At 39.0% G+C, this 21,563-nt stretch overlaps 1 non-coding gene across 1 annotated transcript; it reads left to right on the top strand.

Moving 5' to 3' along the window:
- Positions 1-21,246: 21,246 nt before the first annotated feature.
- Positions 21,247-21,350, top strand: LOC130977625 (small nucleolar RNA R71). Its single transcript, XR_009085311.1, has one exon. It is a non-coding gene; the product is annotated as a small nucleolar RNA R71 (small nucleolar RNA).
- The last annotated feature ends 213 nt before the right edge of the window (positions 21,351-21,563 follow it).

The raw sequence follows: 21,563 nt of genomic DNA, 5'->3' as shown, positions 1-21,563 counted from the left end.
ATAAGGAAGGGAAAGTAAAACCATGCAATTTTACATGAATAAGTGGGTGAAGTATTAAATAATTCACTTAAATTCAGCACACAATATATCATAAAATATGGGTTTATCAACCTCCCCACACTTAAACAATAGCATGTCCTCATGCTAAATCCCAGAGAAAGAATAAGGCAAAAATGGTAGAATCTCATGCAATGCAATCTATCCTAGATGCAACTACCTAAATGAGTCATGCAAATCTAGTTATTATTCACCTATATATAAAGCTTTACATGTAGTTAAATTAATTCACATTCTCAAGGAATCATATACGCATAGCCAACCTTAGATAATATTAAAGCACTTTTACAATTGAGATGGGTAAATAAAATATTTTTCAAACTTGCAAGACAATTAACAATAGAAGTAGAGATATATGGTGATGAGCTATTGAACCCTCACTGGATTTGTGTTTATTCTCTAGTCACTCAGTGTTTATTGGGTTAATCACTCTAATATTCTTTTTATTTTTACTTTCTATAACTTTGTTCTTCATCTAACCAATCATCAATTATAGAATACAGACATACAAAAATCATGAGGTCTTTTTCAAGGTTGTAATGGGGCCAAGGTAGAGGTAGGAGTATATGTATAAGGCCAAGTGAGCTAATACGTGAATCCTTGATTAGTCTAAGATCTCACCTAACATACATACATTATACAATTTAAAATACTTTACCTAGCCACCCAAATTTTTCCCACTTTTGTATTGCATTCTTATGTATCAAACTTTATTTTTGGATTTTGTTTCACGTGCAAATTTAAATTTTATTTTTTTATTTTTTTTTTGCATTTGGGGTAATATATATTTTTTTGTATCCCCTTATTTAATTAGTTAATAAATATATATTTTTTCAATGCGCATGGTAATTCAAATATTTTGATTTCACATGAGCATGCTTCCCAAATTTTTACATGACTTGTTTAATTTAATTTCCTACTTTTCTATCATCCCATGTTCCCATAAAATTCCCCACACTTAAATTTTACACAATATCTATCTTAAGCTAACCAAGGATTCAACTTGGGAATTTTATTTTGTTTTTCTGCTTAAGGCTAGTAATGTGGTTGTAAAACAGAAGGGGATTAAAAAGCTCAAGGGGGCTAACAAGGATGGCATAAAAGGTAGGCTTTATTTGGGATAAGTGAGTTGGTAATCAAACATGGCCTCAATCCTATTTTGGTATGTATCTATATTCTATAATTGGACATATAGATTAAAACAATGTAAAGAACATCAGAATAAAATAAAAGGTAGAGCAAAACACACAGGAATGAAATTTATGGTTTGAATGTAACCATACAATTAAGCTCAAAACTCACAGGCTGTGTGTTCTCAAGCTCATAAATCATATATCAGTTATGTATGTCATGCAAGTAGAAATTAAGAGTTTCCATTATTCTCAATGTAAAATATATTGGATGGCTTTAAAGTTTTAGTGTTCCTCCTTGATAAAACGTTGTTAACTAACTAACATGTAATGCTATATATACAAGGTGTCTGGATTGATTCTGTTAGAGTCTCTAGCTTACTTCCTTTTTATTTTCAATCAAATCAACTATCATATGCTAAAAAGGGTAAACTATACTAATTAATCCACTTAATAAATAACTAGTAAACTAAGGTGCAAATCAAGCTAAAAAATCCAAGATGTATACATATAGCTCAAAGTGCATAATGCAAAAAGTACAATAAAAAAAAGCAAAAAGAAAAAAATGTGCCAAAATACAGAAAATAGACAAAATAAGAAGAGAGTTTGTAGTGATTCACCAAAATGAATAGATGCCAGAGATGGCAGCCTCCCACACTTAAATAATAGCATCGTCCTCGATGCTCACTCAAGCAGGGTGTGACGAAGTGTCATCTCCGGAAGGATGGGCTGCTGGTGTCTCGATGGTAGGCTGAGGGTCCGCAGTCGCTGTGAGGGTCGGCTCTGACTGGATAGGAATCTCTGTATCGGCAGCCTGAAGCCGCTGCGGCTCCTCATGCTGTGCCACAGCCTGCTGTGGTCCGGTCTGCTCTGCCGGGGCCAGTGTCTCCTCCTCATGAGTGCTCGCCTCTGCCTAAGATGTGTCAGAAGGAGTGTCAGGCTCAGAGCAGATGTCGCCGTCGGATCAGATCATCAACTTGAGGTGCTCATAGCGTCGCTTCTTGCGACGCTCTATACGGTCCAATCGGGCGAAGAGGCGACGTACCAAATGGTAGATGGGCTCAGGAGCAGGTGGGGGTGCAGTGGGTGCGGCAGGTGTAGCAGTGGAAGAAGAGGGGGCAGCTGAAGGTGTGGCTGTCTCATCGGAAGCGGGAAGGAATGGAGGTCTGTAGCCTAAAGCCAGAAAGTTTCTGCTGTGAGGGATGATCTTCCGACACTCCGCAGCAGGTGGCCTCTCATCAGTATCCTCCCAAGGCACGTCAGCTCGACGGCCTAGCTGGGTGACCAGATAAGGAAGGGGAGGGTACCTCGGACATGGACCCTGGCCATATAGTACCGGATGAATCGTGGCATGTACAGGTCCTTACCCTCCATCACACACCAGAGGAGGGTGATCATAGCAGCAGGCAGCTCTATCTCATGAGTGCTCGGCATAATAAAGTTACTCAGGATCTGGTGCCAGAGCCGAGCCTCATCTTTCAAGTATATCCGCTTGATTCCTTTAGGCATGGTAGTGTTCTTACCCATGACCCAAGGGACAGTAGGGTCAAGGGCTATCCTTTCCTTGACAGCATCCCAGTCAAATCTCAGAAAGCGCATGTCCTCTTCAGTCTTTTGGTAACCATCAGGCTGATCTGACTTAGGCTGAAGGAGCAAAATATCCTCAATGGCTTCTTCAGTGACTAGTATCTATTTCCTTCTGTGGTGCACCGCATCCAGGGAAGTTTTGAAATAATTGCAGTAAAACTCTCTTACCCAGGAAGCATTTACCTCAGTCAAGTTCCTCTCCAAGAAGAACCAGCCTCGTTGTTTGATATGATCGGAGGTGTACTGCTATAGTTCTTCGGGAATTTTCAAGGTCTGCTCCAAATACAGGTAGCAAACACGGGAAACTTCAGCTCACAGTATCGGTTTGCAAACTTAATTGGATCATTGGCAGGGAGGAGCATGTCATCCTTTTCTTGCGCAGTAAAGTATTTTTCCCGCCAGGAGTCATCATGCAGAAGCTCTAGGAGAGACATAGAGGATTCACCTCGTTTCCGTTTGCCAGTGGTTGCCTTTCCTTTTCCCTTTTCTTGTGGCTCAGACATCCTGAAAGAAAGCAGAAATCTAGGATATAATAAAAACGGGAAAACAAGTAGGCAGATAACAAGATAAGCACAAAGTGGCAAAGGATCAGTAGAAGAATGAAATGAGTTAAGGAAATATATATTTTGGATTGTGTTGGAGTTGAAAAGCTAAGATGAGAAATCACATTCCAACATATGTTAGAAGTGGAAAGCTTGTTAATTAGGAAAAACAATTATCATGCCATGAGTGAAATTAATTTAAAGAAGTAGTGACAAGGGGAAGTGGAAAGTTAGAAAGTTAAAAATGGGTAAAATTGAAAAAGATGTTAGCAAACGAAAATCAGTGAATTAGTAAAAAGGAAGTCAGAGTAAGTGGCATGATGATTGGTTCCTAACTAACAAGAATTTTTCAATTTGAAGCAACAGGCAACTCATAGTCAAGCATGGATAACAGGGTAGTGATGATGATTTATATAGATATAGAAGTAGTAAAGAATAAGATCAAATCATCAAGAATCCAGATTAATGACCAGCAGATCAAAAGTAATAAGAATGCTGGCCCGTGCACTCAAGAATAGGTTTAGTATGCGTGGAGCAGTTCAAAAATGAGAATTACCAAAACCAATACTTGAATGTAGAAGGAAAAGTAATTTGCAGAAAATTGGGCAGCATTTCGGCTAAAATTGGATGTTTTCGGAAAACAAATAACAAGAATAATTCATATGTAGGGAAATAAGGCTGTACAAATAGCTAGAATAAGAAAGAGCAGTGTAACAGCAGCATGTAACAGTTAAGAGCAACATATGAACAGGATCAACATCATAGCCAGAATAAATTGCAGAATAGATAAACAGATAACAGGAATTGTGCAATTATCAGGCCTAAATCCACTATCCAGATCCTAGCTACCTAACCACCTAGAATCCACTACAACATGTATATCTAACTAGCCTAATGATGAACATAAATAGAAAAATATGAAATTAGCTAGGGAGGTCAGGATCCAACAGCATCAGCAGTCCTTTTACAGCCTAAATCAAATTTTTGCTCAGCTCCCTCAATTTCAGTCAGAAAATACCTGAAATCATAGAGAAATACACAAACTCATAGTAAAGTCCAGAAATTTGATTTTTGCCTAAAAACTAATGATATTCTACTAAAAACTAATTAAAACATACTAAAATCTACGTGAAATTACCCCCAAAAAGCGTATAAAAAATATCCGCTCATCACAACACCAAACTTAAACCGTTGCTTGTCCCCAAGCAACTAGATAAATAAAAGAGGATAAAAAGAAGTCAAGAAGCAATAATATCTCAGAGTTTTAAGTGAAGCCCAGATTCTAATTAGATGAGCGGGACTAGTAGCTTTTTGACTCTGAACAGTTTTGGCATCTCACTTTATCCTTTGAAATTCAGAATGGTTGGCATCTGATGAGCGGATATTTTATACGCTTTTTGGGGGTAATTTCATGTAGATTTTAGCATGTTTTAATTAGTTTTTAGTAGAATATTATTAGTTTTTAGGCAAAAATCATATTTCTGGACTTTACTATAAGTTTGTGTGTTTTTCTGTGATTTCATGTATTTTCTGGCTGAAATTGAAGGAGCTGAGCAAAAATCTGAGTTAGGCTGAAAAAGGACTGCTGATGTTGCTGGATTCTGACCTCCCTGCACTCGAAATGGATTTTCTGGAGCTACAGGTTTCCAATTGGCGCGCTCTCAACGGCGATGGAAAGTAGACATCCAGGGCTTTCCAGCAATAATATAATAGTCCATACTTTGCGCGAAGATAGACGACATAAACTGGCGTTCAACGCCAGTATCATGCTGCTGTCTGGCGTCTAGCGCCAGAAACAGGTTACAAGCTGGAGTTCAACGCCAGAAACAGGTTACAACCTGGCGTTGAACTTCCAAAACAGCCCCAGGCACGTGAGAAGCTTAAGTCTCAGCCCCAGCACACACCAAGTGGGCCCCAGAAGTGGATTTCTGCACTATCTATCATAGTTTACTCATTTTCTGTAAACCTAGGTTACTAGTTTACTATTTAAACAACTTTTAGAGATTTACTTTGCACCTCATGACATTTTCAGATCTGAATTTTATACACTTTGACGGCATGAGTCTATAAACTCCATTGTTGGGGTGAGGAGCTCTGCAGCGTCTCGATGAATTAATGCAATTGTTTCTGTTCCTCCATTCAAACGTGTGTGTTCCTATCTAAGATGTTCATTCGCGCTTAATTATGAAGAAGGTGATGATCCGTGACACTCATCACCTTCCTCAACCCATGAACGTGTGCCTGACAAACTCCTCCGTTCTACATCAGATTGAATGAGCTTCTCTTAGATTCCTTAATCAGAATCTTCGTGGTATAAGCTAGAATTGATGGCGGCCATTCTTGAGGATCCGGAAAGTCTAAACCTTGTCTGTGGTATTCCGAGTAGGATTCAAGGATTGAATGGCTGTGACGAGCTTGAAACTCGCGATTGCTGGGCATGATGACAAACGCAAAAGGATCAATGGATCCTATTCCAACATGATCGAGAACCAACAGCTGATTAGCCGTGCTGTGACAGAGCATCTGGACCGTTTTCACTGAGAGGATGGGAGGTAGCCACTGACAATGGTGACACCCTACATACAGCTTGCCATGGAGGGAACTTTGCACTTTTCCATGAATGGAATATTATATTATAGAAATTCAGAGGACAAAGCATCTCCAAAACTCCAACATATTCTCCATTAATAAAGTAACAATTACTTATTCCAAACACTTTTACTTCCTACAATTAAATCCAAATAACCTTATTGGCATCCTGACTAAGATTAATAAAATAAACATAGCTTGCTTCAAACCAATAATCTCCGTGGGATCGACCCTTACTCACGTAAAGGTATTACTTGGACGACCCAGTGCACTTGCTGGTTAGTTGTACGGAATTGTCAAGAATTGTGATTTTCAATTTCGTGCACCAAGTTTTTGGCGCCATTGCCGGGGATTGTTCGAGTTTGAGCAACTAAAGGTTTATTTTATTTCTTAGATTAGGAATAGTTTATTTTTGTTGTTATAGAGTCATTAAATTCTGATAGGATAATTTATTTTTAAAAATTTTTCAAAAATATTATTTTTCTTTACCAATTTTAATCCTTTTCGTGAGTTTAGTGTCTTGTTCTAAGTTTGATGTCAATTGCATATTTTATATTTTTCCTTTAAATTTTCGAATTTGTGTTTTTTTTTTGTTCTTCATTGATCTTTAAGTTGTTCTTGTTTATTTTTCTTGTTTGATCTTGAGTTTTTCTTGTTTTGTGTCTTTTCTTGTTTTTCTTGTGCTAATCCAAAGCATTAGTCTTCCAAAAGAAATATACCTATTCAGAACAATTGTTACATTTTCTGCCCAATTGGCTAGAGCGTTGGTCTATGTTCTTGGTAATTGGGTATCTTTATTTCAAAACTTCTTTTAAAAATAATTTTTCTTGATTTAATCTTGTGCCAAACTTTAAGTTTGGTGTTTTATTGTTAATTTTTCTTCAATTTTCGAAAATTTAGTGAAGTTTTCTAAAAATTTTAAGTTTGGTGTTCTTTCTTTTGTTCTTGGTGTTCTTGTGAATCTTCAAGGTGTTCTTGAGTCTTTCTTGTGTTTTGATCTTAAAAATTTTAAGTTTGGTGTTCCTTGGTGTTTTCCCTCCAAAATTTTTGAAAATAAGGAGCATTAGATCTAAAAATTTTAAGTCTTGTGTCTTTTATGTGTTTTTCTCTTTCATCATAAAATTCAAAATTAAAAAAAATATATATATCTTTTCTAACTAATTTTAAACTATATTTTTGAAATTTTTATATAAAAATTCAGATTTCAATTTCAAAATTTTTCAATTCTTATCTTTTTAAGTTTTAAAAAAAAGAGATATTTTTAATATATATTTTATTACCTTTTTCAAAAATATCCTAACCACTTTCTCTTTTTCATCAAATTTTTCGAAAATATTCATAAGCTTTTTCAAATTTTTATAAATTTTAATTTTTAATTTTCTTTCTTTATTGATTTTATTTTTATTTCGGTTTTTGTCTTATTTTATTATTTCGAAAATTATTCTTATAATAAAATAGACAATATCAACATCTATACCATCTCCCTTGCTCCATCATGGAACTAAGTGGAAATGAACAGTCCAGGAGGACTCTGGGGTCATATGCTAACCCCACTACTGCTTCATATGGGAGCAGTATTTGTATACCCTCCATTGGAGTTAGTAGCTTTGAGTTGAATCCTCAGCTCATTATCATGGTGCAGCAAAGTTGCCAGTATTCCGGTCTTCCACATGAAGAACCTACAGAGTTTCTGGCACAATTTTTACAAATTGCTGACACAGTACATGATAAGGAAGTAGATCAGGATGTCTATAGATTATTACAGTTTCCATTTGCTGTAAAAGATCAAGCTAAGAGGTGGTTAAATAACCAACCTAAGAACAGCATAAAGACATGGAAACAGCTGTCAGAAAAATTCCTGAATCACTATTTTCCTCCAAAACGGATGACACAGCTAAGGCTAAGCATCCAAGGCTTCAAACAAGGAGATAATGAATCCCTTTATGATGCCTGGGAGAGATACAGAGAGATGCTAAGAAAATACCCCTCTGAGATGTTTTCAGAGTGGGTGCAATTAGACATCTTCTACTATGGGCTTACAGAAAAAGCTCAGATTTCTCTAGATCACTCAGCTGGTGGATCTATACATATGAGAAAAACAATTGAAGAAGCTCAAGAGCTTATTGATACAGTTGCCAGAAATCAGCATCTGTACCTAAGCAGTGAATCTTCCATGAAAGAAGAAGCTAAAACAGTAACTGTTGAACTCAGTCCTGTAGATCAGGCTAATGAATTCAATCAGCAATTAGACTTTCTAACTCAGCAGTTAGCCAAATTCAAGGAAATACTACAGGAAACAAGAATGGCTAACAGGAATATGGAAGTACAGTTAAAGCAAACAGAAAAGCAACTGTCAAAATAAATAACAGAAGAATGCCAAGCAGTTCAATTAAGAAGTGGGAAAACATTAAATACCTCACTTCAAAGCAGCAGGAAGCCAAGAAATGAATAAATGGCTACTCAAAATCCCTCTGAGGACAATCAGAGCCCAGAGAGGAATAATGCTGGCACTGAACGCCCAGACCATGCTCATTCCTGGCGTTCAACGCCAGAAACAAGCATGAATCCGGCGTTGAACGCCCAAAGGGAGCACAGTTCTGGCGTTCAGACGCCAGTAACAGATAAGGAGTTGGCATCTAACGCCACTGCAGCTTCCACCCCTGGCATTCAAATGCCAGTGGGGGATCAGTCACATACAAGTGCTGATAACAACCCTTCTAAAAAGGCTTCCCAACCTACTTCTACAGGTAATAAACCTGCAGCAACTAAGGTTGAGGAATACAAAGCCAAAATGCCTTATCCTCAAAAACTCCGCCAAGCGGAACAGGATAAGCAATTTGCCCGCTTTGCAGACTATCTCAGGACTCTTGAAATAAAGATTTTGTTTGCAGAAGCACTTAAGCAAATACCCTCTTATGCCAAGTTCATGAAAGAGATCTTAAGTCATAAGAAGGATTGGAGGGAAACTGAAAAAGTTTACCTCACTGAGGAATGCAGTGCAGTTATCCTGGAAAGCTTACCTGAGAAGCTTAAGGATCCCGAAAGCTTTATGATACCATGCACATTAGAGGGTACTTGTACCAAGCAGGCTCTATGTGATCTTGGGGCAAGTATCAACTTAATACCTGCATCTATTATCACAAAGCTTGGTTTGACTGAAGAAGTCAAACCAACCCGGATATGTCTTCAACTTGCTGATGGCTCCATTAAATACCCATCAGGCGTGATTGAAGACATGATTGTCAAGGTTAGGCCATTTGCCTTTCCTACTGACTTTGTGGTGCTAGAAATGGAGGAGCACAAGAGTGCAACTCTCATTCTAGGAAGACCTTTCCTAGCAACTGGCCGAACCCTCATTGACGTCCAAAAAGGGGAAGTAACCCTGAGAGTCAATGAGAAGGAGTTCAAGTTGAATGTTGCCAAAGCCATGCAACATCCAGACACCCCAGATGACTGCATGAGTGTTGATATCATTGACTCTCTGGTAAGAGAGGTCAATATGGCTGAGAGTCTCGAATCAGAGCTAGAGGACATCTTTAAAGATGTTCAGCCTGATTTGGAGGAATCAGAGAGAATAATAGAACCTCTGAAAATCCCTCAGGAAGAGGAAAAACCTCCCAAACCTGAGCTCAAACCATTACCACCATCCCTGAAATATGCATTTCTGGGAGAAGGTGATACCTTTCCTGTAATCATAAGCTCTACCTTAGAGCCACAGGAAGAGGAAGCACTAATTCAAGTGCTAAGGACACACAAGACAGCTCTTGGGTGGTCCATCAGTGATCTTAAGGGCATTAGCCCAGCCAGATGCATGCACAAGATCCTATTGGAGGGTGACGCCAAGCCAGTGGTCCAACCACAAAGGCGGCTGAATCCAGCCATGAAGAAAGTTGTGCAGAAAGAGGTCACTAAATTACTAGAGGCTGGGATTATTTATTCTATTTCTGACAGCCCCTGGGTAAGCCCTGTCCAAGTCGTCCCTAAGAAGGGAGCCATGACAGTGGTTCATAATGAAAAAAATGAACTGGTTCCTACAAGAACAGTTACAGGGTGGCGTATGTGTATTGATTATAGAAGGCTCAATACAGCCACCAGAAAGGATCATTTTCCTTTACCATTCATAGACCAGATGCTAAAAAGACTAGCAGGTCATGAATACTACTGCTTCCTGGATGGATATTCAAGTTATAATCAAATTGCAGTAGATCCCCAGGATCAAGAGAAAACGGCATTCACATGCCCATCTGGAGTATTTGCATACTGAAGGATGCCATTTGGCTTGTGCAATGCACCTGCAACCTTTCAAAGGTGCATGCTCTCTATCTTCTCTGATATAGTAGAGAAGTTTCTGGAAGTCTTCATGGATGACTTTTCAGTATTTGGAGACTCATTCAGCTCCTGCCTTAACCATTTAGCACTTGTTCTGAAAAGATGCCAAGAGACCAACCTAGTTTTAAACTGGGAAAAATGTCACTTTATGGTGACTGAAGGGATTGTCCTTGGGCATAAAATTTCAAACAAGGGAATAGAGGTGGATCAAGCTAAAGTTGAAGTAATTGAAAAATTACCACCACCTGCCAATGTTAAGACAATCAGAAGCTTTCTGGGGCATGCAGGATTCTATAGGAGGTTTATAAAGGATTTTTCAAAATTTGCAAAACCTCTGAGCAATCTGCTAGCTGCTTACACGCCATTTGTGTTTGACACAAAGTGTCTGCAGGCGTTTGAGACCCTGAAAGCTAAGCTGGTCACAGCACCAGTTATTTCTGATCCTACTTAGTAGGATCAAAAGTGATTGTGTACACTGACCATGCTGCTCTTAAATATCTACTCACAAAGCAGGATTCAAAGCCCAGGCTCATAAGATGGGTGTTGCTTCTGCAAGAGTTTGATATAGAAATAAGAGAGAAAAGGAACAGAGAATCAAGTAGCTGATCACCTGTCCCGGATAGAACCAGTAGCAGGAGCATCCCTCCCTCCTACTGAGATCTCTGAAACCTTTCCGGATGAGCAATTGTTTGCTGTTCAGGAAGCTCTGTGGTTTGCAGACATTGCAAACTATAAGACACAAGGTTCTCCTTTTGTAACCATAGAGAGGAAACATGAAAAGCTTCTCTCACTGCAGAGTCAACCAAAGCCCCCACAGTCCAACTTTAAGTTTGGTGTTGGGAGGCCACAACCAAACTCTAAGTTTGGTGTTGAACCCCCACATTCAAACTCTAAGTTTGATGTTGGGAGGTCCCAACCTTGCTCTGATTATCTGTGAGACTCCATGAGAGCTCACTGTCCAGCTAAGGACAATAAAGAAGCGCTTGCTGGGAGGCAACCCAGCCATTCACAAAATTTAATTTTATTTGTTTTTGCTAATTAATTTTTACAGGTATATGTCAAAGTATCTTCAAAAGGTAAAATAGCAATTGATTGGATTCACAGAGTTACAAGGGAATTTGGAAGCTCACTGGCGTGAAAGTAAGAACATTTTGGGCGTTGAACGCCCAAAAGAAGCACCCACTGGGCGTTCAACGCCAGTAAGGGTAGCCATCTGGGCGTTAAACGCCAGAAAAGAGCATTTTCTGGCCGTTGAACGCCAGAAAGAAGCACCTTCTGGGCGTTTAACGCCTGATTGACAGCGTCCTGGGCGTTCAGAAAAACGCCCAGTGACAAAGGACTTCCTGGCGTTCAACGCCAGAAAGAAGCAACAGCTGGGCGTTGAACGCCCAGGAGAAGCAGCAATTGGGCATTAAACGCCCAAAACAAGCAGCATTTGGGCGTTTAACGCCAGAATGGTGAGGAGGAGGTAAAATTCATTTTTCTTCACAAATTTTCTAATTTTTATGTTTCAATTCATAATTTCTTGCATAAACATGTTTTAAAATATCATCCTTCAATTCCAAAAAAATTTTAATCCTAATTTCTAAAAACACTAATTTCTAAAATTCCTTTTTCAAAAATGTCAAATGTATCTTAATTCATAAACACAAATCTTTTTCCAATCCAAATCTATTTCAAATCTTTTTCAACTCATCATATCTTTTGGATTTCGAAATTGCCTCTCCCTCTATTCCTCTCCTTTCCTTTCTTTTGCTTGAGGACAAGCAAACCTCTAAGTTTGGTGTGATTTGCCATGGTCACTGAGCTAAAACTCATCAAGATCATGGCACCTAAGGGAACAGGAAGAGCAAGGATGTGAACTGAAGGAACTAAAGTGTCAGAAGCTATTCCTTGAAGGACCAAGCACCCCACAGACTAGAGGAACATCTTTCCCAAAATACAGGTTGTTAAGTTCTAATTTTAAGCTTTAACTCTGTGATAGTATTATTATAGAAATTTACCTTAGAAGTTATATAGGAGTAGTAATTAGCATGTCTATTTTGGTTTTATTTCCAATTAAGTTATAATTTATTTTTCTCATCATCATCAAAACATGAATAAAATAGTAGATTTGTAGAATAAAGAGGCAATTTAATTTTTTCGAGTTCTTAATAAGAAAAATTCTAATTATTTATATGTGTGGTGGCAATACTTTTTGTCTTCTGAATGAATGCTTGAACAGTGCATATTTTGATATTGAATTTATGAATGTTAAAATTGTTGCTCTTGAAAGAATGATGAACAAGAGAAATGTTATTGATGATCTGAAAAATTATGAAATTGATTCTGAAGCAAGAAAAAGCAGTAAAAAAAAAGAGAAAAAAAAGAGAGAAAGAAAAAGTAAGCAGAAAAAAGCCAATAGCCTTAAAACCAAAAGGCAAGGGTAAAAAGGATCCAAGGCTTTGAGCATTAATGGATAGGAGGGCCCAAGGAAGTAAATCCAGGCCTAAGCGGCTAAATCAAGCTGTCCCTAAACCATGTGCTTGTGGCATGTAGGTCCAAGTAAAAAGTTGAGATGAGTGGTTAAAGTCGTGATCCAAAGCAAAAAGAGTGTGCTTAAGAGCTCTGGACATCTCTAACTGGGGACTTTAGCAAAGCTGAGTCACAATCTGAAAAGGTTCACCCAGTCATGTGTCTGTGGCATTTATGTATCCGGTGGTAATACTGGAAAACAAAGTGCTTAGGGCCACGGCCAAGATCATAAAGTAACTGTGTTCAAGAATCAACAACTACATAGGAAATTAATAATACTATATGAATTCTGAGTTCCTATGGATGCCAATCATTCTGAATTTCAAAGGATAAAGGGAGATGCCAAAACTGTTCAGAAACAAAAAGCTACTAGCCCCGCTCATCTAAATTAGAATCTGAGCTTCACTTAAAACTCGGAGATTTTACTCCTTAAATTCTATTTATCCTATTTTATTCATCTAGTTGCTTGGGGACAAGCAACAGTTAAGTTGGTGTTGTGATGAGCGGATATTTATACACTTTTGGGGGTAATTCATGTAGATTTTAGCATGTTTTAATTAGTTTTAGTAGAATATTATTAGTTTTTAGGCAAAAATCATATTTCTGGACTTTACTATGAGTTTGTGTGTTTTTCTGTGATTTCAGGTATTTTCTGGCTGAAATTGAGGGAGCTGAGCAAAACTCTGAGTTAGGCTGAAAAAGGACTGCTGATGCTGCTGGATTCTGACCTCCCTGCACTCGAAATGGATTTTTGGGAGCAACAGGAGTCCAATTGGCGCGCTCTCAACGGCGTTAGAAAGTAGACATCCAGGGCTTTCCAGCAATATATAATAGTCCATACTTTGCGCGAAGATAGATGACGTAAACTGGCGTTCAACGCCAGTATTATGCTGCTGTCTGGCGTCCAGCGCCAGAAACAGGTTACAAGCTAGAGTTCAACGCCAGAAACAGATTACAACCTGGCGTTGAACGCCCAAAACAGCCCCAGGCACGTGAGAAGCTTAAGCCTCAGCCCCAGCACACACCAAGTGGGTCCCAGAAGTGGATTTCTGCACTATCTATCATAGTTTACTCATTTTCTGTAAACCTAGGTTACTAGTTTACTATTTAAACAACTTTTAGAGATTTACTTTGCACCTCATGACATTTTCAGATCTGAATTTTATACACTTTGACGGCATGAGTCTATAAACTCCATTGTTGGGGGTGAGGAGTCTGCAGCGTCTCGATGAATTAATGCAATTGTTTCTATTCCTCCATTCAAACGTGTGTGTTCCTATCTAAGATGTTCATTCGCGCTTAATTATGAAGAAGGTGATGATCCGTGACACTCATCACCTTCCTTAACCCATGAACGTGTGCCTGACAAACACCTCCGTTCTACATCAGATTGAATGAGCTTCTCTTAGATTCCTTAATCAGAATCTTTGTGGTATAAGCTAGAATTGATGGCGGCCACTCTTGAGGATCTGGAAAGTCTAAACCTTGTATGTGGTATTCCGAGTAGGATTCAAGGATTGAATGGCTGTGACGAGCTTCAAACTCGTGATTGCTGGGCGTGATGACAAACGCAAAAGGATCAATGGATACTATTCCAACATGATCGAGAACCAACAACTGATTAGCCGTGCTGTGACAGAGCATCTGGACCGTTTTCACTGAGAGGATGGGAGGTAGCCACTGACAATGGTGACACCCTACATACAGCTTGCCATGGAGGGAACTTTGCACTTTTCCATGCATGGAATATTACATTACAGAAATTTAGAGGACAAAGCATCTCCAAAACTCCAACATATTCTCCATTAATAAAGTAACAACTACTTATTCCAAACACTTTTACTTCCTACAATTAAATCCAAATAACCTTATTGGCATCCTGACTAAGATTAATAAAATAAACATAGCTTGCTTCAAACTAATAATCTCCGTGGGATCGACCCTTACTCACGTAAATGTATTACTTGGATGACCCAGTGCACTTGCTGGTTAGTTGTGCGGAATTGTCAAGAATTGTGATTTTCAATTTCGTGCACCAGCATCCATAGGAACGTAGAATTCAGATAGTGTGATTGATTCTCCTAGTTTAGCATATTGATTCTTGAACACAGCTACTTTTATGAGTCTTGGCCGTGACCCTAAGCATTTTGTTTTCCAGTATTACCACCAGATACATAAATGCCACAGACACATGACTGGGTGAACCTTTTCAGATTGTGACTCAGCTTTGCTAAAGTCCCCAGTTAGAGGTGTCCAGAGCTCTTAAACATACTCTTTTTGCTTTGGATCATGACTTTAACCACTCAGTCTCAAGCTTTTCACTTGGACCTGCATGCCACAAGCACATGGTTAGGTACAGCTTGATTTAGCCGCTTAGGCCTGGATTTATTTCCTTGGGCCCTCCTATCCATTGATGCTCAAAGCCTTGGATCCTTTTTACCCCTGCCTTTTAGTTTTAAGGGCTATTGGCTTTTTCTGCTTGCTTTTTCTTTTTCTTTCTATTTATTTATTTTTTTTTTCACACAAGCTTTTGCTTTTTCACTGCTTTTTCTTACTTCAAGAATCAATTTTTTTGATTTTTCAGATCATCAATAACATTTCTCTTTTCATCATTCTTTCAAGAGCCAACAATTTTAACATTCATAAACAACAAGATAAAAAATATGCATTGTTCAAGCATTCATTCAGAAGACAAAGAGTATTGCCACCACATATAAATAATTAGAATTTTTCTTATTTAGAACTTGGTGGACGAAATTGTGATTCCTTTGTTATTGTATTTTGTAAAATTTATTGCTTTTTCAACTATGTGTGGACACAACTCCGTTCAACTTAACCAGCAAGTGTATTGGGTCATCCAAGTAATACCTTACGTGAGTAAGGGTCGATCCCACAGAGATTGTTGGTATGAAGCAAGCTATGGTCACTTTGTAAATCTCAGTTAGGCAGATTAAATGGTTATGGGTTTCGAAAATTAATAATAAATAGAAAATAAAAAGGGATAGAAATACTTATGTAAATCAATAGTGGGAATTTCAGATAGGCGTGTGGAGATGCTAGAATCCTTTCGAATCTCTACTTTCTTATTGCTTTCATCCAATCCTTCTTACTCCTTTCCATGGCAAGCTGTATGTAGGGCATCACCATCATCAATGGCTACTTTTAATCCTCTCAAAAAAATGGTTCTATGCGCTGTCACTGCACGGCTAATCGTCTAGAGGCATCACCCTTGTTGATAGCTACATCCCATCCTCTCAGTGAAAATGGTCCAAATGCTCTGTCACAGCACGGCTAATCATCTGTCGGTTCTCAATCAGGTTGGAGTAGAATCCCTTGATTCTTTTGCGTTTGTCATCACGCCCAGCCTTCAGGAGTTTGAAGCTCGTCACAGTCATTCAATACCGGAATCCTACTCGGAATACCACAGACAAGGTTAGACTTTCCGGATTCCCGGGATCCTACTCGGAATACCACAGACAAGGTTAGACTTTCTGGATCCCCATGAATGCCGCCATCTATCTAGCTTATACCATGAAGATTCTGTTGGGGAATCTAAGAGATATGCGCCCGGCCTAAGGTAGAACGGAAGTGGTTGTCAGTCCCGCGCGTTCATAGGTGAGAATGATGATGAGTGTCACAGATCATCACATTCATCAAAGTGTTGTGCAACGTATATCTTGGAATAAGAATAAAAGAGAATTGAATATAAAGTAATAGTGATTGTATTGAAACTTGAGGTACAGCAGAGCTCCACACCCTTAATCTATGGTGTGCACAAACTCCACCGTTGAAAATACATAAGTGAAAGGTTCAGGCATGGCCGAATGGCCAGCCCCCATGATCTAAGGACTAGGCATCCAGAGATGTTCCTTAGATCTAAAGTGATCAAAAGATGTCTAATACAATTGTAAATTATCCTATTTATACTAGACTAGCTACTAGGGTTTACATGAGTAAGTAATTGATGCATAAATCCACTTCCGGGGCCCACTTGATGTATGCTTGGGCTGAGCTTGATCTATCCACGAGCTGAGGCTTTTCTTGGAGTTGAACTCCAAGTTATAACGTGTTTTGGACGTTCAACTCCGGATTATGACGTGTTTCTGGCGTTTAACTCCAGACAGCAGCATGTACTTGGCGTTCAACGCCAAGTTACGTTGTCAATTTCCGAATAAAGTATAAACTATTATATATTGCTGGAAAGCTCTGGATGTCTACTTTCCAACGCCGTTGAGAGCGCGCCATTTGGAGTTCTGTAGCTCCAGAAAATATATTTTAAGTGCAGGGAGGTCAGATTCCAACAGCATCAGCAGTCCTTTTGTCAGCCTTTTTCAGAGTTTTGCTCAAGTCCCTCAATTTCAGCCAGAAATTACCTGAAATCACAAAAAAACACACAAACTCATAGTAAAGTCCAGAAATGTGAATTTAACATAAAAACTAATGAAAACATCCCTAAAAGTAGCTTGAACTTACTAAAAACTATCTAAAAACAATGCCAAAAAGCATATAAATTATCCGCTCATCACAACACCAAACCTAAATTGTTGCTTGTCCCCAAGCAACTGAAAATAGGATAAAAAGAAGAGAATATACTATAAATTCCAGAATATCAATGAATATTAATTATAATTAGATGAGCGGGACTTGTAGCTTTTTGCTTCTGAACAGTTTTGGCATCTCACTTTTTCCTTTGAAGTTTAGAATGATTGGCTTCTCTAGGAACTTAGATTTTCGGATAGTGTTATTGACTTTCCTAGTTAAGCATGTTGATTCTTGAACACAACTACTTATGAGTCTTGGCCGTGGCCCTAAGGATTTGGTTTTCCAGTATTACCACCGGATACATAAATGCCACAGACACATAACTGGGTGAACCTTTTCAGATTGTGACTTAGCTTTGCTAAAGTCCCCAGTTAGTGGTGTCCAGAGCTCTTAAGCACACTCTTTTTGCTTTGGATCACGACTTTAACCACTCAGTCTCAAGCTTTTCACTTGGACTTTCATGACACAAGCACATGGTTAGGGACAGCTTGATTTAGCCGCTTAGGCCTGGATTTTATTTCCTTGGGCCCTCCTATCCATTGATGCTCAAAGCCTTGGATCCTTTTTACCCTTGCCTTTTGGTTTTAAGGGCTATTGGCTTTTTCTACTTGTTTTTTTTTTCTTTCTATATTTTTTCGCCACCTCTTTTTTTTTGTAAGCTTTTGTTTTTCACTGCTTTTTCTTGCTTCAAGAATCAATTCCATGATCTTTCAGATCATCAATAATATTTCTCTTTGTTCATCATTCTTTCAAGAGGCAACAATTTTAAAATTCATAAACAACAAGATAAAAAATATGCACTGTTCAAGCATTCATTCAAAAAACAAAAAGTATTGTCACCACATCAATATAATTAAATTAAATTCAAGGACAAATTCGAAATTCATGTACTTCTTGTTCTTCTGAATTAAAAACATTTTTCATTTAAGAGAGGTGAAGGATTAATAGAATTTATTCATAGCTTTAAGACATAGTTACTACATACTAATGATCATGAAGTAGAGACACAAAATATAGATAAACACAGCATAAAAACCGAAAAGTAGAAAGAAATAAGAACAAGGAATGAATCCACCTGAGTGAGGGTGGCGCCTTCTTGAAGGTCCAATGGTGCTTTTTGAGCTCCTTTATGTCTCTTCCTTGCTTCTGTTGCATGATCCCTAGTAATTTTGGTGTTCCTATCCTTAGTTGCTCCCAATAATTGTGTGGAGGACAATTTATCCCCTGAGGTATCTCAGGGATCTCTTGATTTGCAGTCAAATGTTCTACCACTGAGCTATAAGCCCTTTACATGAGTCTTTCCATCTCCCATGACTCAGAGGTGGAAGCTTTTGTCTTCCCTTTTTTCTCTTCTTTTTATTTTTTTTGGATGTCTCTGGCCTTAGGTGCCATTAATGGTTATGGAAAAACAAAAAGCTATGCTTTTACCACACCAAACTTAGAAAATTGCTCGCCCTCGAGCAAGAGAAGAAAGAAAAGATGAAGAATAAGAAGAAGATATAGAGGAGATTGAGGGATGTGTGTATTCGGCTATATGGGTGGGATTGGGTGGGAAAGAGAAGTTGAATTGGAAAGGTAGGTGGGGTTTATGGGGAAGAGTGGATAGATGTAGGTGGTAAATGAGGGTAATTGGGAAGAGAGATTGAGAAGAGTAAAATAGGATTAGGAGGTAAGGTGGGAATATGTTAGGTGGGGATCCTGTGGGGTCCACAGATTCTGAGGTGATCCTGTGGGGTCCACAGATCCTGAGGTGTCAAGGAATTCCATCCCTGCACCAAATAGGCATGTAAAATGCCTTTGCATACCATTCTGGCGTTTAAACGCCGAGTGGTGCACGTTCTGGGCGTTCAACGCCCAGATGTAACAAGTTTCTGGCGTTGAACGCCAGTTTCATGCTTGTTACTGGCGTTCAGTGCCAGCTTTTCCTCTAGGCACATTTCTGGCATTCAGCGCCAGAATGTTGCTTGTTTCTGGCGTTCAGCACCAGATTCATGCTCTGTTCTGGCGTTGAACGCCAGCCAGATGCTTCTTACTGGCGTTGAACGCCAGTCTGTGCTTCTTCCAGGGTGTGATTTTTCTTCTGCTGTTTTTGATTCTGTTTTTAATTTTTATATTTTTTTTGTGACTCTTCATGATCATGTACCTAATAAGACACAAAATAACAATAAAATAAAATAAAATAAAAATTAGATAATTAAAATTGTGTTGCCTCCCAACAAGCGCTTCTTTAATGTCAATAGCTTGACAGTGGCTCTCATGGAGCCACAAGGTGATCAGGTCAATGTTGTATAGTCCCAACACCAAACTTAGAGTTTGGATATGGGGTCTTAACATCAAACTTAGAGTTTGGTTGTGGCCTCCCAACACCAAACTTAGAGTTTGACTGTGAGGGCTCTTCTTGACTCTGAACTGAGAGAAGCTCTTCATGCTTACTCTCTTTTGTCACAGAGGGATGGCCATGTGCCTTAAACACAAGGTAGTCCCCATTCAATTGAAGGACTAATTCACCTCTGTTGACATCTATCACAGCTCCTGCTGTGGCTAGGAAAGGTCTTCCAAGGATGATGCATTCATCCTCTTCCTTCCTGGTGTCTAAGATTATGAAATCAGCAGGGATGTAAAGGCCTTCAACCTTTACTAACACGTCCTCTACTATTCCATAAGCTTGTCTCAATGACTTGTCTGCCAATTGTAATGAGAACAAGGCAGGTTGTACCTCAATGATCCCCAGCTGCTCCATTACAGAGAGTGGCATAAGATTTATCCCTGATCCCAGATCACACAGAGCTTTTGCAAAGGTCATGGTGCCTATGGTACAAGGTATCAAAAACTTGCCAGGATCTTGTTTCTTTTGAGGTAAAATTTGCCGAATCCAGGTATCCAGTTCACTAATGAGCAAGGGAGGTTCACTTTCCCAAGTCTCATTACCAAACAACTTGGCATTCAGCTTCATGATAGCTCCTAAATATTGAGCAACTTGCTCTCCAGTCACATCTTCATCCTCTTCAGAGGAAGAATAGTCTCCAGAGCTCATGAATGGCAGAAGAAGATTTAATGGAATCTCTATAGTCTCTATATGAGCCTCAGATTCCTTTGGATCCTTAATAGGAAACTCCTTCTTACTTGAGGGACGTCCCAGGAGGTCTTTCTCACTAGGATTTTCGTCCTCCTCCTCCCTTGTGCATTCGGCCATATTGATTATATCAATGGCCTTGCACTCTCCTTTTGGATTCTCTTCTGTATTGCTTGGGAGAATACTGGGAGGAGTTTCAATGACTTTCTTACTCAGCTGGCCCACTTGTGCCTCCAGATTTCTGATGGAGGATCTTGTTTCACTCATGAAACTGAAAGTGGCCTTTGATAGATCAGAGACTAGATTGGCTAAATTAGAAGTGTTTTGTTCAGAATTCTCTGTCTGTTGCTGAAAAGATGATGGAAAAGGCTTGCTATTGCTCAGCCTATTGCGTCCACCATTATTAAAGCCTTGTTGAGGCTTTTGTTGATCCTTCCATGAGAAATTTGGATGATTTCTCCATGATGGATTATAGGTGTTTCCATAAGGTTCACCCATGTAATTGACCTCTGCCATTGCAGGGTTCTCAAGATCATAAGCTTCTTCAGAAGTTGCCTCTTTAGTACTGTTAGATGCATTTTGCCATCCATTCAGACTTTGAGAAATCATGTTGACTTGCTGAGTCAACACTTTGTTCTGAGCCAATATGGCATTCAGAGCATCAATTTCAAGAACTCCTTTCTTCTGAGGTATCCCATTATTCACGGAATTCCTCTCCGAAGTGTACATGAACTGGTTATTTGCAACCATGTTAATAAGTTCTTGAGCTTCTGCAGGCATTTTCTTTAGGTGAATGGATCCACCTGCAGAATGGTCCAATGACATTTTCGAAAATTCAGATAGACCATAATAGAATATATCTAATATGGTCCATTCTGAAAACATGTCAGATGGACACCTTTTGGTCAACTGCTTGTATCTTTCCCAAGCTTCATAGAGGGATTCACCATCTTTTTGTTTGAAGGTCTGAACATCCACTCTAAGCTTGCTCAGCTTTTGAGGAGGAAAGAATTTATCCAAGAAGGCAGTGACCAGCTTATCCCAAGAGTCTAGGCTATCCTTAGGTTGTGAATCCAACCATATTCTAGCCCTGTCTCTTACAGCAAAAGGGAAAAGCATGAGTCTGTAGACTTCAGGATCAACTCCATTCGTCTTTACAGTCTCACAAATCTGCAAGAACTCAGTTAGAAACTGGTAACG

The sequence above is a fragment of the Arachis stenosperma genome, chromosome 4, assembly GCF_014773155.1.
Source record: "Arachis stenosperma cultivar V10309 chromosome 4, arast.V10309.gnm1.PFL2, whole genome shotgun sequence".
In the NCBI taxonomy this organism is placed as follows: Eukaryota; Viridiplantae; Streptophyta; class Magnoliopsida; order Fabales; family Fabaceae; genus Arachis; species Arachis stenosperma.
This window is presented reverse-complemented; position numbering and strand designations above follow the sequence as displayed.